At 38.5% G+C, this 15,257-nt stretch overlaps 1 protein-coding gene across 24 annotated transcripts in view; it reads left to right on the forward strand.

The window, feature by feature from the left end:
* Positions 1 to 15,257, forward strand: part of NRCAM (neuronal cell adhesion molecule) — a 166,733-nt gene that overhangs the window by 37,662 nt on the left and 113,814 nt on the right. For 23 of the 24 annotated variants that reach the window (XM_064447787.1, XM_009511443.2, XM_064447837.1 and 20 more), the window contains exon 1: positions 12,918 to 13,124. The exons of the other annotated variant lie outside the window; for it this stretch is intronic. The gene's annotated coding sequence lies outside the window, so the exon portion shown is untranslated. Of the gene's footprint in view, positions 1 to 12,917; positions 13,125 to 15,257 lie in introns of those variants that run through there. 24 annotated transcript variants of the gene reach the window in all.

A 15,257-nucleotide genomic window follows, 5' to 3' on the forward strand; every position in this document is an offset into this window, starting at 1 on the left:
TATCTGTGGAGACTTGTTTATTATACCTGAGTTAAAGAGCCTTCAATAAATTTGAGCTTGTCCATTTTCAGTACCAACACATAAGCTGTAATAAATACTGTATCTACACTGAGTGCATCCCAGAGCATACCTGCAGATGTCTGAAAAGGCTTTTTCTTTGTAACTATAGTAATAAGCTGTTGGGGGTTGGCCAAGTCTGGGGCTTGGCGAACAAACTGGTGGTTTTTGGGGGAAAGGAAGTTTTCTCTTTGGTTAGTAATGTTGCTTGTCAGTAATTTAGAGGGATGAATAGCTGGTAATGTGGAGGAGCAAGAGGGTGAATGGATAGGCCCAGAGTCTGTGAGGAGCTGTGGAGCTGATGAAGCTGGGACTGGGAATTGCTAGGTAAGAAGGGGATCCTTGCCTGGTTGGCAATCAGCATAAAGTGGCTGACTCAGCACTGGTAAGGGCTTCATCCAATTGCAGCCTGGCTGCTTCCACACCGTGAGGCATTTGGTGCTGGGTCTCCTCCAAGTCATTCCCACATGGTAATCCTGTGCTTTAAATCAACTGATAATTTTGGAAGGTTCAGTTCAAAGTGTCTGGTATAATGTAAGAACTCTGCTGCAGCTCAGCACGATGTTCTTTTTTTTTTTTTATAGTATGGACTTGTTTATATATGTTGAGTGTCCTGGGGAGCATAAAAGTGTATGTGTGTCAGGAGCTGCCTAGGGTGATGTTGGGGCACTGCTGAATGAACTCAAAGTAACGCTGTCTTATGAATGCTGAACATTGCCAACAGCCCCCAAGTGAGGCAATATTTTAGAAAGCTAGCTGAAGGCACCAAACAGTATGGATGGTCAAGCAGCTCAGTGCTTAAACTCCTGCACATACCTTTTTTTTGTGAGCAATACGCATATGTTCAACATGACTCATTTGGCAAAGAGATTAGGCGGGTGAAGTTGAGGGATGAGGAAAAAAGGATTGGTCCAAAGGTCTGGAAGCTTGTTTATGCATGTGGATTTGGAGGACAGAAGGGATGAGTGGAGTAGATAAAAGTAAGAGCTGGGAAGAAAAGAGATACTAGGAGAAACCCGGAGGAACTGGAAAAGCTGAAGCTTGATTAGCATGAGACAAGGTTAAGGAGTAGCAGTATAAGAAGAGATGGGACAGAGGTGTACAAAAAATTCATCTAGGCTGAAATGTGCTTCTGAACAGGATCCATTACACAGCTTCAAAGGTTGACTCCAAAATTTTGGGGTCATCTTTCTACTGCTATGTAATTCCCTGCAAAAGCATAAGTTGTCTCTTCCACAGGTATTGTTTTGCAAAGTGAAGTTCAGTTTTTGATGTTTCTTCTCTTTAGATCACTTGTGCAGAGGTAAGGTCAGTGTTTACATCGCTTCTAACAGACCTAAAGTTCGCAACTCTGCTTTTAAGTAATGTCATTATTTATAATGATGCCATCTGATAGAATATCTATCTCTGAAAATCAGGTATGAAGGTTTTGTTGAAAGAGATCAGTAAACCTCCAAAATCAAGCACTCCATAGAAACATTAGAATAAATTAGCAAATGTGCTAGAGCTTTAGTCTCATAATACATGTGCATTATAATCATTACATGTTAAGGCGTGCTGAATTTGATGTAATAAATCATCTGCTTATATAAGGGGCAGGGTTGAAATCGCTGCTGGAAATTTTTGTTTCATTATTGGTATGAGTATAGAGATCAGCTTAAAGATAACAGTTCATGCTGCCATATGCTATTTATGAAATATATATATAGAATGTGATGGTGGAGGAAGCGCACGTAGAAGGAACCAACAGGCACTCCTGGAGTGCTAAATATCAAAACCTTCTGGAGAAACACATCGCAGAACCCCCCCCCCGTTCCCTAGGACTGAATTCTGTATAGTTTCTAACATGGGTGACTTGACTTTTCTGTTTTGAGATACCTACTGATAGCCTTATGGGTCTTTTTCTCACTCTCATTTTCCAGAGTTAGTGTTTGCAGCATCGCTGAACCCCCAGCTTCCAGGCTTAGTGACAGCATCGTCATTGTGGCACTGGTGGATCCTCTGCCAGCTCTTTTCCTGCCAGTCAGTGGGGGTTTGCAGCACACAAAACACCCATTCCCACTCCCCTTCAGTAGAGCACAGAGCGTGGCAGCTTTAATCACCTGCCAGTTAACAAAAACATGTTGGGTTTTCCAGCCTTGTAGCCATGATCAAAATAATCTCTAGTGGAAGTTTGGTTTTGTTAGTGTTCCTCGCCCCCTCCTCTTGGGGCAAAAGCAATCCCTAGGCATTGTGAGGGAAGAAATATGGTTTTATATTCTTCATTACCTTATGTTTTGCTGCTTATTAGAGAAGTCAGGTGGTTTCTGTGGACTGCTTACCTTCTCAACAGGTGGCAAAAATCAGTTTGATGCTTGTAACTTTGACAGGTGTTATCAATATATGACGATGCAAAATGGAAATATCTTGCTGTCATTTTACACAGACAATACTGCAGACTGTGTTGTTATCAGTTAGTCAGTCTAGCTCTTTTTCCAGTGTTTCAATACCCAGGTGCCTGAGGTGGCTCCATACATCCAGATGCATTGGTTGCTTACCTCTGATATGTAGAAACGGGAAGGATATACTACGCAGTGATTTCGGGCAATGCAACAGAGTTTATTTGAATGGGAGGCTGATTTAGACTGTCAGGATTGCTTTCTGCTCAACATATCTAACAGAGGTACCTTGCAGTTTTTGTTAAAAAAGGGGCATGGCTTATACATGGAGATTCTGTCCACTGCTGGTATTTGAAAATAGTTGCCTGGTTTGAACAGTGGATTGGGAACTGGGGTCAGAAGAATTGGGCTGGGGATGGGGTGCAGGGTCCTGGTAGCTGCAGAGTGAGAGGGAGACAGAAAGCAGAACCAGATAAGTCTGGCAGGACCATGCATAACAGAGTGAAGGATTAGTATCTCTTACCATGATCTTGTCACTGCCTGAGTTTTTTTCTTTTGAAGCTTGTATAATTGTCATCCTGGAGTATATCTGCTGCTGCTGCTCCGTAGCCCTAAGTCATTTCAGCTCTCAGTAGGATGTGTAAAATAAGAGCTGCTGTTTGACTCTACTGTGGGCGTGGTTTGAAGCTTGTAGAATACTCTCTAAAATGGTCTTATATTTAAATCTGTGTTAAAGATTTTTTAGATTTTCATTTTCCAAATAAATGAAGATACTTGGACTTCACCTTATGTGCACATCTGAATTTTATCAACTTGCATATTAACACAGGAGGGATGAGAGAACATAGTCTTTCTTCAACTGACAGATGCTGTTACTCTGCTGTTTGATGTCACCTAAATTAATCCAAGTTCAGCATCATTTATCTGGTTACATTGAGGAGGTCAGGCCTTGGTAAGGCTGGCAGAACAGCGTGAGCTATTTCAACAGAACTGCCCTTAGTGTGAGGTTTCAGTTTAAACATGAAACCAGAACGACATTTTTAAATTATCCAAAGGTGTCATTATTTTCTCAAGATTGCTTTTACAAAACATGCAAGTAAAAATCACAACTTTATGCAGGTAACGCAGATAACTTCATTGAGTTGGTAGTGTTGTAACTGTCATGAAGGCACAATTCTTCAAATGTCCGCAGAAACTGGAAACTGAAAGTTTTGCACTGTGTGCTTTAAACTTGAATGTCTATCTCAAAAAAGTTCAGATGTTCTTTGAAGTTTTTTTTTTATTTTGATGAAATAGACATGTTGTCAGTGTTTAAAGTCAAAATAACATTAAACATTAATAATGCCACAGCTTTAACTTGCTGTGTGTTTTAAAAGCTATCTCGGTACTTCAAAGTGAGTTGGTAGCACTCATTGTTAACTGATATATGCCTATAAATCATTTCAAGGAACCTGCAGTGGCTGGTTTTTTTCTTATGCTATTTTTTTTTTTTCCTTTCAACTGTTTGAATGCCAGTTCCCATATTGAATTTGGCTTTGTCAATAGCATATGCTTCATCTCTTGCTGTTTGTAGCATTTTTGAGAGTAAAAGTATGTTTTTAAAATTGTTTGCTACTTGTGGTCCTTGCCCAAGTATTATTGGTTTTCTGATAAGGGAGAACTGCGCACGCATACCAACATTGTCTGTGCTGATGAATTACCCTAGGCAGACCACAACACCGTGGCAACGGTAGAAAAAAAAAAAAATCAATCTGATTTGCACTTGGAAAACAGTTCCACAGCAACATTGGAATGAAATATACTTTTGATTTTATTTACTGGATTACTATAGTATGTCTTCACGTCCCCAGTCTTTGCTTTTACAAAATCATCCTTTAGGTATTTATTGTTTTTATGTTCTTTGTAATAAACTTTACTGTTCTTTAAGGAAAAATTACATAGTAGCTAAAATAATTAATATTTCAACTGGTTAGTTTTAGATTTAAGTATATTTTCAACCAAAACCCCTAAAGCTTAGCAAAGTGAAAACAGATCTTTATTTCTGTATATGTAGAAAAGAATTATTAAAATCTTCTTTACCAAGACAAAAGGTGGCCTACCTGAGTAACGTCTTGTTTAAGGTAGAAAATGTTTTCAGTTTTTTTGAGGTGAATTCATTATTTGTCATAGGCTATATTTGCTAAGGTAGTTTCCAAATACCTTTTGCAGAATTCCAGTAAGACTTGGGATTGTCATAACTGGGCATTTCACCCATCACAGCTCCTGAACCTGGTCTGATAATGGGGTAACATCAGGGTATGCTTTCAGGAAAGATGAATTGTGTACATTGATATCCACAGACCATAACAGTATAACTAAAATAAATAGCTTTGATTAAATTTCCAAAACTGACATCTCCGGTAAATAATGGAGTTAGAGAAATATATGAAGGTTGTTGAGAAGAAGGGCAAGTGTAACTCATTGAAACGGGGGGTGGGGGTGTTTATTCATGTGGAGAGGTGTTCAGTACAGATGGACAAGTAAATTAGGGGGCTATGTGATGAGTGGATGTTAAAGCTTTAACAGGGTATTCCCAGATCCCTTCTATACCATGATTTTCTTTGTGTGTCAAAACAGTGACTGATACTAGTATATTGAATAAAACATCATCAATTTTAGTCATATCCTTGGAATTCCCTCAAAAGCAAACCCCTCACTTTCTAAGATCACATTTGATTACCATGTATGTTGTAAACTCATTGAAGTTTGAGCCTTGAGGCTGCATTTGTTATCTGCACCTTTGGAGGGGAACTCAGCACACTTCTGCTACATCAGCCACCTGCTGGAAACACATTATTTTCCTGGGCAATAGCCATTTGGAATCCAGTGCTGCAGGCTCTTGTACAAGAAAAACCTATCCTAGGGATGGAGATCAACACCGAGTTTGTAAAACAGGTTACTGTTTTACAATTCCATTTTCAAGTGCTTGAAATGGATTATATTTAAATATAGAAATCACATGTAGCTTATATTCCTCCTACTCCAATTGAATAGTAAAATAATTTGAGTCTCCCACAATCATACCTTTGGACTTGTGCCATATGCTTCTAATGAAAGGAGGAGACTGTGTTGTTGCAGAGGGACCACCTGGCCTCAGGAGTGAATCCAACAAGCTGTACCTGTTGGTGTCACACAGTTACGGCCGTGCCATTTTTCCAGCTGCTCCAGCTTTGTCTGTGCAGCAGTTCTAGCTGAGGCTGATCCAAACCAGATTTGCTGTACACAAGGCAAATAGTAAATAACTGCACTGGACGGTTGGCAACTCCAACCTCCCTAGGTGCAGAAATGATTCCAAACACCTTTCTCTTCAAGCTGCTAGGAAAGAGGAGTAGGGCATCTGCTACTCATCAGGCTCTTTGGTACCAGTGAAACAGGCCTCTGCAAAGGTGAAGTTTTGGTGGTGTGGTTTTTTTGTTTTTGTTTGCTTGGTTTTGGTTTTTCTTAAGCCCATAGGAATTCACTTGACAAATGTGTGAAGTAAGCAAAAAACTATAAAGGGAACAACTTCTCTGGGGTTTCTAAACAATGATAAAGCCCATTTTTGTATGTGTGTGAATATTTAATCTCTACAGAACACAAAATCATGCAGTGCATGCAAATCAAACTGAGCCAGCTGTGAGTTTGGATGTGTGGGAATTTGGCTATAATGAATCTGATGTTAATTTAATAAAAATTCTGTATTAAAATATTTTAATAATTACTTTATCTCTACATGAATCATACCCTCCTTTTTGGTCTTTTTGTATACCTTATACAGCCTACTGCTTTATTTCCTCCACTGCTAGTATTTGCATACTGTATTTTCTTGCTGAAACTATCTTTTGAGTGTGTGATTTTATTGTTCAGTTTACCTCTATGGCCATAGACTTTTACTGTCTTTAAAGAAAATACAGGTGGTTCTATTTTCTGTTGTTGCAGAGGTGAAGAAGCCATTATGCTCGTGTGGCTACTGCTTAACTCTCAGTGGCTATCCTAAAAATGAAGTGTTGTATGAATAGAGCAAGTAAAAGTTCAGACAAGTTAGTTGCTACACTACATGTGGCAACTTTCAAAATATTAATAATGTAGTCTTTGTGCAGATATGAATGGCACATTGAGAGACAATGCTTTGAAATCGGGAGTATAATTACAAAGGAAAATATCAAATGTCCTCTTTCCATAAGTAATACCAAATTATTCAAATGCATTTGATTTTAAATACATTTCTGACTAGGCTGCAGGAATGAGTGGTTTAAAGTGTCTGAATTTTTTTTTCATCTGCAGGTCAACAGCTGAGCAGATCAGTAGTCATGAAAATTAATTTACCTATGAGATGACTGACAAAAAGACTTTTTAAAATTCAGGCCTTAAAGTCTTAATCATACATTATGAAAGGGCTCTGCCATAGTGGAAAACTTGCAATGCTTTAAGAACTTAGACCTGAAGGCAGTTTTGTGTGTGGTGAGCATAGGCGTTCATGGTTTAGCCTCAAAATAGAAACCAGGTTTCAAGTGAAAGTTCGGGGAAGATGATGCCCAGAAATGCATTTATGTGCAACGTGCAACTTTTCCCTTTAAAAATGAACAAATAAATCGAAACAGCAAAAATGAGGAGTTTCTACATCACAGCAACTGTGCCAGGTCTGGGTGTGCGTGTGTGTGCACAGGTACCACATGTAGCCGCTCAGTTTATAACACCCCCCTTTCCCACTTTGTACTGCACCGGTTGCTGATGTAGCTGTTGCCTGGGGGGCCCTGCTGTGGGGCCAGCAGCCGGCGGCTGTGAGGAGCTGAGCCATAGGAAGACTGGGACAGAATCAGGAGGTGTCTCCATCTGCTTTTCTAGTCAGACTCTGCTTTACTGCTAGGTGCTGTTTTTTTAAGTGAAGCTCTTAAGTTTGAAACTTGTTGGGAGGATTAATACAGATTTGTGCCTTTTCTGACAAACAGCCATGACATTGCAATACTTGCTGGAAGACAGACTTGAGATAAAATGCTTTCTTTTTCAAAGTAGATTCAAGCCCACATCTTTTATCTCTGAGGAAAATCCCTATTCATCATGTTTAGGATCTTTGGACAGCAAGGACAAAGGGGCAGAAAAAAGAGTATTTTTTTAACTTGAATATGCTCCTCAGATGTGATCTGCAGGGGGAAATTATTGTTTTCTCTGTCTGCAGAAGCAAGTGCCACTAGGGGCGAAGTGCTGAACACTGGGTGAGCCTCAACCAGTCCTGCTCTGTGTAAAGGAGAAGGCGCTGCCATACAGCACTTTTCTCTGGCGGCTGTTTTGAAGAAGATCACACCTGTGCCGGTGCTTTGGGGAATCCTTTTGTGTGCTGGGTGTGCTCTGTGTGTACCTACTGAAAACAGCCCTTTAGGAGTTTCAGGTGGCTAAACTTAGTTTCAAGTTGTCAGTAAAGATAGTGGCACAATTCAAGCAAAGATCTGCTAAATTCTTTCAAACTGTTACAGAAAAAGAATGGTAGATAGCTAGACAGCCTTCAAGTAAAGTTTAAGAGACTGATGAATTTGCGTGCTTCTAGGTGTGATGGCAGATGAGGTTGGACAGAGGAACAGCAGGAGTGGAATGAGGCCCTATTGCAGGCAGATCCTCTTTGGGTAGTGCAGCCTCAGGTATAGAGCGTATATCACAGACAGAAGTTCAAACATGTGCCTTACTAAGAAAAAATTCTTGGGCATCTGAGGCATCCCAGAAAGATTCCTGCATCTAAAGAAGAGTCACTGTATTCTCCCCTCCCCCTTGAGCATGTATTGAAAACTGCATATTCCAGAATCTTGATTCTGTGGGTTTGGCTTTTTTGTTTGCTTGTTTGCACGGTTGGTGGTTTTGGTTTTATTTTCCTGTTTGGTTGGTTTTGGTGTTTTACCAGAATCAAGATCCTAACCCCTTTGTGGCTGTCATCATCTTCTTTTGATCCCCTTCCCTTTTTCCCTCAGGCTTGATTCTGGGTTTTTTGTTTTGTTTTGTGTGTGTGTAATTGATGGAAATTCATTTATGCTATTTACTAGATGTGTTTAGGAGGGTTTTAGTTTCAGTAACTTCTTCCCTAGTTATCTACAGGCAGTGCAGCATCAGTGAATCTGTTTTGTTCCTCAAGCTTCCATTGGTTTTGTAGCTGCTGATAAATCTCCTCATCCTGAGGTTAGGAAGCATGCATTTGTCTACACGTACACTGAGTCTCTGTGACCCATGTATTTAAACCTCTTTAGGCATCCAGCAGTCAAGGACACTCATTGTGCACAAAGAAGAAGGGCAAAGCATTTGTTCCTTTATGAGAAAGGACAGAGAACAGGACCAGAGAAAATCTTAGTATAATTAAAGTTAATTCTGTGGATTTTATTATGTAACATCCTAATCAAAAAGTAACACGAAAGCAGAAAAGAAAGCTCACGTACTTGAATCTATAGCAATACTAAGCTGTATGTGCTATAGCTGGTAAAATAATAAAGTGAATGAACCTTGAGTTATTTGAAGAGGACTCTTTTCAGTCTGCCGTGCTAGAGTCACTTCTGGGAAACCTCACTCTCCTTGACAACTTCTCTGTGTGATAAACAGCTTATATGCCTTATGTGTGGGAACAAAGTCTCTCCCTCTAAGAGATTCAGAGAAATTAAACCCGTATGAGTCTGCATCCCAAAGTGTTTGAGAAGTGATTTTTCTGTAGCTGGGGGATAGCCAGCTTTGGCTGGTACAATGAACATCAAGAAAATGCAGAAAGCAGACAGAGAAGTCTGATTGATAATCATGGCATGGATGCTATAATGATTTCTGGAACAAAAATAATAGGTTATTCAAGTCTAGTTTAAAATTACTTAACCTGCTTTGCCTGTCATAAACTGTTGGTGACTAGTAAGGAGTAACTGGCTATGTTCTGGTATGGAACATCCTTAGGTATGTTTATAGGAAAAAAACCAAAAGGAATTAATTCTTACTGAGAAAGTGACAGCAGTAGGTTTAATTCAAGTGAGTCTATGAAATTTCAGTGGTAACAGCTAAAACTAGTAGAAGTGGTTATGAGGATGTTTTAAAGTAAATAAATACATTTTTCTAAATCCTCAGAGGATCTCAATCCTCACAATTTTCACTTCATAATAGCACTTAATTTACGAGAGTCTTTAAAATTCACCTTCCAACCCAAATATTTGGAATGACTTTCAGAAGAGGATCCATGGGTGACAGTGAATGGTCATCTTGTATATCCTTATATGCCTGTGAAGCTATGTTTTTGAATATCATCTGCACTTTAAAGTCTTTTCAGACTTTTTAATCCTAAAGGCATTTTTCATAAAGAAACTGGAATCTATATGGATTTTACTTTTGTACACAAAATTATGGTCATGGAAAATTTTACTGGTGAAGTAAAGGAAACCAAAGCTGGAAAATTAAAAGGAAAAAATTCAATTTGAATATGCAAAAATGTGAAAAATAATGATGGCTCTATCAAATCACATGCAAGGAACAAAGCTAAATGAAGGCTATACATTCCCTGAAGTCCCATATAGGAAATGGAAGTATGTTCCCCTCTTGCTTTTCAAACAAACAGTAGTAGTAGGTAATAATAAACCTGCCCCCAGACGCCTACTCTTGGCCCTTGTGTGATCATCAAAATGAAATACTGTTCTGGTCAGGTGGACGTGCCAGAAGACTTAACGGAGGTAATGATATACCCAAGCATACCTCTCAATATTTAAGTCTTTACTCTAAAAAGAATAATACTTACGTGACTTCAGTTGTAGTTTAGACATACAGCAGCTTTTAAAAAATTCAGTGTCCAAAATAACAGGTGAAACAACCAACCCATTTTGTTACAGTGGTATGATTGTGAGCCTTCTGTCGTCTTCACTGTGCTGGCCTAACTGCACAAGCATCTTTTATGTTGGGTCTTCCTGTGCCTCATCCCTGGGTGGTTGCAAACAACGCTGTCTTTTGAGAGTTATGGAGCCTATACCTGTTTGCGTAGTCCAACCTACCATGATCAGAGGCCAGGGTCTGGGGTTAAACTCTACAATGAGGTACACTACACTAGCTAAATTTTGATGGGAATATGACTGTGACCTTAGAAAGCATAAACGATTTGTGGCTCTTCTTGAGTATTATAGTATGTCTGGAAAGAGTTGAGGACATTTGGAAAAGAAAGGCAAAAATGCATGAAGAGATGGATGAATAATCAGTATCATCAGGCAACTGCTAGATACTTTTCAGAATCTGTTTTTCATCTCTTCTAATGAGCAGATCTCAAAATAAGGAATTGTGTGCTATATGTGCACATCAGTTATTTTCAGCTTAAACAGTTCAATAGGCTAAAAAGTAGTTTTGTTAATATGTAAATAGTGCAGTAAGACATTCCTAATGGTTGTATTAGTTTAATGGCTTCCTGAGGCTAAAATGGTAATAAGATGTAAAACAAGATGCCACTGGTAATATTATGATTACAAAAAACTGTGCATATCTCAGTAAACATTATCAGAGGCAGACATGATTATTTCTGTTGAAGGAAAAAGTAGCTCCTATGACTGAAAACCTTCTCTTAAAAAAAATGTATTGGGAGGCAAGAGAACCAGTTCAAAGGCTTCTTTTTAAGTCTCCGTCACAAAGAGTCTGTTTTATTATGATAGCTGCCGTCCTGACAGTCAAGTGACAGATTTTGCTATGGGTTTTGAGCTGCCCATTAAATATAGCACCTCCATTTTTTGAATGTTTCAAGTAGCCCACTGAGTAGCTACCGGCTGAAAAGTAGGAGTCACAATGGGAAGCTGAAGGGGAACGGGCCTCTGGAGCATTTACTGTTTAATGGATCTACAGCTGTAGTGAAGCAGTGTGCAGAAATAATTCTGATTAGGCTTGGTCAATCAGATGACAAAATGAGCCCTGCCCCTCCATCCTTCAGCTCTGAAATTCAGAGGATGATTTCTGCTTAAACCCAGTTAAACATAAAAAATCTGTTCAATAGATTATATTTTAGCCAATTTCTTGATATAAGATGTTGTCAAAGGCAGAGGGGAGCAAATAGTTAAGCTACTGTTTCGGCAAAATTGCCTTTTTCATCTGGGACTTCATTTCAGAATGAATGATCAAAACCATGAAAATAGCAATCTTGAGGATTGAGCTTTTACAAGAATTAAATGTTACTAAATACCAATACTAGATTAATATTGTGCCACGTTTGTGGCACAGTAAGTAGCTCCTTATTTACAGTTTCATGTCAGCTGTTGTCATTAGAATATATAGTTGTTAATGTGCAATTAAAGAGCAATAACTTTGAATGGCAGAGATTTTGCCTAATCAACAATTTGCCTAATCTGATGATAAATGTTCCCATCAAAAATAGATCGCCTGTAACTTATATTTTTCTAAGATTTTTAGCTTGCTTAGTTAAGTCAGTTGCAGCTCCAGAAGTGTGGTGCATATGTGAAGTGGGAGCTCAGTTAAGATACTCCTGTTTCTATTTTGGCAAGTTTAAGAGGTTAGGTGGATACAGGCATTACTGAACCTCACTGGCAATCTGCTTTGAAGTAGATTCTTAAGTAGAGATTGTGCTTTTGTGAAGGAAAGCATTGTTCTAATAAGCCTTGAGAAGAGGATAGGTTTCAAAGGAGCAGATCAGCTTATTGTTCTGAACTAATGCTGGTGCTAATAAATGCTGACAAAATTCTTACTGCTACCTATAAAAATATGGAAACCCCCTAAAGTTAGAAATGTTTTAACTGGATTTTAAAAAGAAACTTAAATTAAGACAATCTAGATTTGTTGCAAAACAGAAATGAAAAGTTGTAAATAGGGTTTCTTTCTTTACGAGCTGGGAAAAAAGCCACTGGTCCGTACCAGTGTTGCTTCAAGGTAGTTCCTTGGAAAGCAAAGGTGGTCCAGAGATTCATGTGGTGTGTGAAATCGGTGGCTTTAATACTGTGGGCAAGCATATTCAACTCCCCTAAAATGTTCTCCTTTATTTCTCAGTACATTTAAATTTTATTTCTTGTACTGGAATTTCACCCCTCAGCGCAAATAGTAGCTTTTGCAGTCATCTGCTTCTCAAGGCACTGTTGTTGGAGACCAGCGGATTGCCCCACTGGCAAATCGAGTAGAATGAACATAAAAGGAAAAATGAAAGTAGAACTTTAAGAGGCAAGTCACAGGTAGTTGCTTTGGGGGAAGTTGTGGATACAGCAAGGTCTGGATAAAAATCTTTGATTTTCCTGGCTGCATTGTTTATGCACTGTGTATAATGAGAAGGAACTATAATTTTTTATTTTCCTTTTTGTTGATAGAAGCCAATTGCTCTTAAACAAACAAATGGAAAAATACCCTAATAGAGTGAGCATCATTTTACTAAAAGGTTCATGCAGCTAAGCAGATTTAGCTCTGCTTTTAAATAAATACAGGGAAATGTTTAACCCCTATTGTATGGCCACAAAGCCTGTGCTGATCACACAGAAGCTTGGGAGGGCTGAGGACAAAGCGACGGGCTGCTGGAAACGGCTCCTCTTGTACGTGCTTCTGCACATAGTCCAGCAACAGCAGAGCTTAACAGCAGAGTTTTGTCAAGATTACAACACGAAGGGGAGCATGGTACAAATTCTTACCTCTCACTAACAAAAAGGAGGGAAAAAAAGGCACCAAAAAGGGAAGAGGACCATTTAGCTATATGCACAGGTAATGGCTGATTTCCCTTTTCTGTTCTGATTCTTCTCAGTCACTTACGTAGTTGAGATTTGTGTACCTTAGTATTAGATTTATTGGAATGAAGTAGCATGAAGAAATGCAGTTTGTAGCTCTGAACAGGAGAATTAAACCTATTCTATGTAACTTACTGAAGCAGTTGACTTTGGTTAACAGTCTAGGAATTGAAATCAGTGCAGTTATAATTTGTATCCATGGAGGAAGGGCATGACTTTGCAACATGTTAAAGATCAGATGACATTTATATTCATTTTAATTATTATAATATGTGTAAAATTAAGGCACTGTTCTTACGGTCGTTAATATAATCTAGGCTGGACTACTTGCCCTAGGAAATGTCTTCATGAGGATGTGTGTATGAGAAATGAAAAACCGAACAGTTATTTTGGGTGTATTTCCAGGATTTTTTTTTTCTATTATTACTCTGTCAGAATCATCTGGGGATGAGCACTACCAGAAGTAAGATAGATATGACAGAAAGATGGATCACTGCCCTCATCAACCAACAGGGTAGTTTCTCCTTTTCTGAGGGGTCCTCATTATTCCTTAGTTCTGAAAGAAGAAATGACGTTAGGGTGAATAATGGAGCTCTGCAGTACTGGATTGCATAAAACTGTGCTTAAATACACTAAATAAATTCTTTGTCACAAAGCAAATATTTTTCCAGGTCCCCTGAAAATATTATGTATTAGATAACTTTCTGCAGTATGGTAAAGTTAAAGGAAACTGATTTATATATATGTGTGTGTATATAGATATTAATATTAGGAGAAAGCTGCATGTTGTCTCATTCTACTGCTTTTTAAGGTTACATTAAGAATATTAACGTGTGTTAACCTTTTAATGAATAATTTGAATACACTTTATATAAAGCCATTTGGCCAATCAGATGATAAAATTAAAGTGGAATTTTTGTATTTTGTATTTTTTACATTTGAACTTTTTGCATAGCTATGTGTTACAATACATGTGTTTTTCATTCTAAATTTTACTTCCCTGAAGTCTATCAACACTATTAGTAGAGAAGCTTATAAAGTGACAATACTGTGTAAATTTTTTAATCCATGCTATCTCACTTGCAATTTTCCTGTAAGGGTACAAATGCTCCTTTCACTTTGGAAACCAGACATCTGGTTATTAATTTACATGTTTGTACACAAGGGGTTCCTAGCTAGAATGAAATATATGGGACTTCACCTGTTAACTTGTGTAAGATCATGCCACCAAGCCATTCCAAGTATTCTCTTCATGCCCTTAGCTTTGTGGGTAAGAATGAAAAATTTTATGTCAGCTGTCAGAGAAGAAAAAAAAAAAATCTGAGATTGCTTCTCTATTTCTTCATTCCATCTGAGCTGATTTTTGGATGTTTAGGTGCTCTTCTGTACGTGTTTTACAGAACTCCTCATGGGTGTGATTTCCTTGGAGTTTCCAACTTTTGTTAAGCTTCGACCTAAGAGACTATCAGAGAAAATAAATAACGTCACAGCAAAAGAATCTGATCATGGGCTGTAAATAGGTTAAAGCTGCAGATGTCAAGAAGAACTATAGCAAATATTTACTTTTGGAGCAGCATGTGTGTAGTGCAGGAGTCCAAAGAGACTGATATCCTGACCATTTCTCACCCAGCAACTGAAAACAGTTTGACTGTAGTACAGTTTCTTTTCTCTCAATAAAACACTGAAAATTGTAATTCATTACAGTATGTCCCAAAACATATATACTGTTACATAACCATATTTACTTCAAGAGAGTAAGGGGAGGAACAGAGTGATGAGGTTTTTTCTCTTCTTTCAATGAATGTTTGAAGTCTGGAAAAGATTACCTGTAGTGTCAACAGCGCTATGATTTTCTGCTGTATGTGAGGTCTTACAAAAGCTATCCCTGGGTTTTTAACATCATGCCTAACTCTTAAACTTAGCCCTTGAGGCTACAGCTGTTCTTTCCTGGTAATATCAGCAAGACAGGGATAAATATCAAGGCAGAGTAGTTGACGAGGGCTGGTCTGCCTCTACATTTTAGAAAATTAGTCTCTTACAAACAGGCTGGCCATAACCTGAGTTTCATCTGAGTACTGTGATGTTCCTGCAGCCCTACTACACAGCTAGT

The sequence above is a fragment of the Phalacrocorax carbo genome, chromosome 1 (genome assembly GCF_963921805.1).
Source record: "Phalacrocorax carbo chromosome 1, bPhaCar2.1, whole genome shotgun sequence".
NCBI classification, from domain to species: Eukaryota; Metazoa; Chordata; class Aves; order Suliformes; family Phalacrocoracidae; genus Phalacrocorax; species Phalacrocorax carbo.